Source organism: Pan troglodytes, chromosome 1, assembly GCF_028858775.2.
Source record: "Pan troglodytes isolate AG18354 chromosome 1, NHGRI_mPanTro3-v2.0_pri, whole genome shotgun sequence".
Taxonomy (NCBI): Eukaryota; Metazoa; Chordata; class Mammalia; order Primates; family Hominidae; genus Pan; species Pan troglodytes.
In genome coordinates this window covers 188821834-188825711 of record NC_072398.2, presented here as the reverse complement: position 1 = coordinate 188825711, position 3878 = coordinate 188821834, and positions in this window count along the sequence as shown.

Sequence of the window (3878 nt, the reverse complement as noted above, 5' to 3'; positions counted from 1 at the left end):
GATCCCCCTCCCCGGCCTCAGACTTCCCTCTCCCACCTCCTGCGGAGGCTGCCAGCAAGCTCTGGGCATGCCCAGCCCGTGGAGAGAAGGAATCCCAGCAACCTCTGCCCTGCCTCCCTCTCAGAACGATGCCCCCAGGAACGTGAGTCTCTGGAAAGCCACGGGTCGGCTTGTCAAGCCTCTCTCCAGAAAACAGAGACATGAAGTGAATGCCAATGATCCCCACACCCGTGAGGAGGGGGATGCAATTATAGAAAATTCTGCTTACAGTTCAGATTCAATATTTGGAAGGGATAATCCTGAAATAAGAGATTGCCTGATTTCTTTCCCAAGCCTGTGAATGGTTCATTAGCTCCTATTTGACATTTGATGGTTCCATCTGATTGGCTTTATTGTGGAGTTGGACTTTAAGAAAGTCCCCAAGACAGAGCAATCAAGTTTCACAATGATCCCTAACTGCAAATTTGAAAACACAAATGGCAGCTGCGTCTTGGACATCAATCCCATGAATGCGGTGGGGGATTTGTATTTCATCCCCACTTAATGAAACTCAATCCTGCTTGGCAAATCGGGGCCCCTGACTCAGCAGTTAGGATCTCCTCTGCAGCTCAGCCCGGGTGCTGCAAACAAAGAACCCCCAGACTTGAACATCAGCAGAGATGCGGTGCATCCCGATCTTGGGCAGGGCCACTTAGGCACTGGGGCCCTGGAGGAAGGAGAGGTCTCAGGAATGTGCAATTGAGGCTGTACTCTCCAGAGGATGCAGTCTAACTGTGGAGGTGGGTCCCTTGCACCTAAAACAGAAGCACCAAAAACAGAAGCAATAAAGATAGCAGATGTTCAATTCCATGGTGGGGGCCCAAGGCTGCAGGAATTCCCCAGAAGGGGAAAGTAGGAAAGGCTGTGGTCTGGGCGGGCTTCCTGGAAACACAATGTTTGCAGAGGGCAGAGGGAGGCAGCCCAGGCAGATGTCAGCAAAGGGCTGGAGGGTTCTGCTCAACAGCTCCCCCACTTCCTGGCTGGAGACGGTGCCCCTTCTGGATTCCCACCACCTCCTCGGCTCCCCCATTTGCTACGTGGGCATTGTCCTTATCTGTGCATCTGCCACGTGGCGCGGTCCTCATCTGTCCTCTTCAACCACAGACTCTTTGCAGGCAGGGATGAACGTATCCATTTCTGAGCCCTGGTGCCCTACAGGGACTTGGAACCCAATAAATATTTGATGGCTGAAAGGAAAATGGCACCTAACTGTATTACATGCCCTCAGGTCATTGTTATTCCTGCGGGGGCGGGGGGTGGACTGGCCTCCTGGACCATCGTCTGTGCCATTTCTTTGAGATCAGGATTCCAGGAATCCGGGGCCTTCCGTGGGGTAGTGTTCGTGGGAGATGAACGCTCAGTTGTTTTCTTTAACCCCTGGAAGGGACATTCCAAGGCTGGAGGGGACGAGGGGACACCTCTGGAGGATCTCAAACGTGAGGAGGGCTTTATATCTGCTGACCACCCACACAGGCCCGGTGTGTGGTGCTAGAGACAGCCAAGGTGGCCTGCCCCTCAGAAGCACGTTAGTAGCCCTCCCTGCGCATTAGGGTTCTCTCTGTAAAAAGGGGGAAGTTCCATGCCTCCTGGGGCTGTGTGAGGAACCCGCATGTTCACACTTTTGCAGCCTTGAGACCACAGATTCCCAGCAAGCACTTCCTGGCACTGCTGCGCCTTCGTTCCACCCTCCTCACTGACCCATTTCAAGGCAGAGGTGTCATTCACGTCTCACAGTGCAGGGCACAGACACTCAGAGAAGAGAACAACTTGTCCAAGACCCCTCATTCGTGTGGACCTCTGCTGTACCAGACTCCAAAGCCCCAGCGCCCGGCCGGCTGCTGGGCGAGACAGGGAGTTGAGGAAGGGCGATCCTGCTGGCGCGGACGGTGTGGGCTAGGCGCGCTCCGGGTCCTCCGTGAATTCCCAGTTTCCAGGCAGCTGCGCCCGGGCCCGCCTCCCCGAGTCGGCCCCCACCTCTGCACGCAGAGACCTCTCCTCACCTCCTGCCCCGCCAGATCACAGGGCCGCCTGAGTCAGATGAGATCCCTGCCCCCATCAGCCCTTCTGCACTGCCCAGCACATATGGCCTCCCTCCCAGCCCACCCACACACCACACAGCCTCACATCCGCACGGTCACAGACACACTCACACACACAGCAAAAACCACTCGCACACGCTCCCATATGCCACTCACACACACACATCCACTCACACAGGCTGACACAGGCTCACACACACATGCCCATACTCTCACATGCAGATACACACAGAGTCACAGAAAGCACTCCCATATACACATACTCCCACACACCAGCACACGATCCTCACACACAAGGACACACAACATGCTCCCCTACACACACGAGAGCACTCACAAGTACACACGAATATACACAATCACTCTCACATGTGGACACGCGCGGACACGAAAAGCACACCTGGATACACATGTTCCCACGCACATTCTCACCAGGGCTTGGGGCATGTACACACATGCTCACACACAGATACAACCCCCACCCCCACCACACACACACACACACCTTTCACACCTGCCGTGTGGCCATGGGCGAGAAAGCCGGGTCAGAGCCATGCACCTCTCCTCCTCACAGAACAGTCAGGCGAAGCTGGTCTCTGGGGGCCCCGTGTCCTCCTTGTAGTTCTCCCTCTGCCCTTGGCTGCCCCCAAGACCCGACTTCAATGCAGGTCCCACTTGGGGCCTGAACTTCCTCCTCTCCTCCCCTCAGCCCCACTGTTCACCTCCGCATCTCCTCTCTGCAGACCCCAGGACTCGGGCATCAGCAGGGGCTTTTCGGTAACGACCCCGCACACCACCTCCCCTCCCCGCACCCCCAAGGCGCATCGCTGATGCTGACTGTCACGGTCATGCTGGTAGGACCCCCAGGCGCAGACACGGGGACAGGGAGGCTCTCCGTTACCCCTCAAAGCAAAGCGCAGAAATGACTGCTCACCCCATTAACTCTCAAGGTGGTGGTGCCTCAGGGAAATGGATTAGGACTCATTCCCCGTCTGCAGTCTTCCCTGCCATCACCAGGGGGCAGCCCTGATTCACATTTGTGTTAAATACCTGTTACCCAACCCCAGGCCAGAAAAGTGTTGCACCTTGGAAGCATTCCTGTAAACAAACCTGACGGGTGTGTGTGCGTGTGTGTGTGTGTGTCCGCGCACATGCTTATGTAACAAGGTCAGTACAATATGGGTAGACTGGGAAAGTAAGTCAAAGGGGAAGACACAGATTGAATGAGCTTTAGTACAGTCACTGATGTTGGAGCAAAGTTTGGTTCTGAGTTTCCTGGTGACCATAGCAAAAATAGAACCACTCGTTAGATCACCCACCTCTCCGGGGAAAAACCAAATTCATCTGGAGGGCTTCTGGGAATTCTATCACATCTTGGTTTATACAACTCTCCCTACAGAGTCTTCCAGATCAACTGTTCATGTGTTGATCCTTCCTTAAATTTTTCATCTCTCTGTTTTATGCTTTGATGTAAAGTGATAGTTAAGGGCATTGGGTCCACTTTCCATCCTCCTATCTTTTCTTGAACTCATTCCAATCGGGTTTTCATCCTCCCCACTGTTAGAATTGGTCTTATCAAGGTCAGCAGTGACTTCCATATTGCCAAATCCAAGGACAATTCTCTGTCTTCATTTTACTAGAGCTAACCACATTTGACCAAGTGAGCATGTTCTTGCTCCTGAAGCCCTTTCTTCATTGGGCTTCAAAGACGCAAGTCTCTTTTTGTTCTTCATCAACTGTTCCTTCCCCGCCATCCACTCTGCTGGTTCCTCCTTCTCTGCCTCATCTCCAGGTATTACA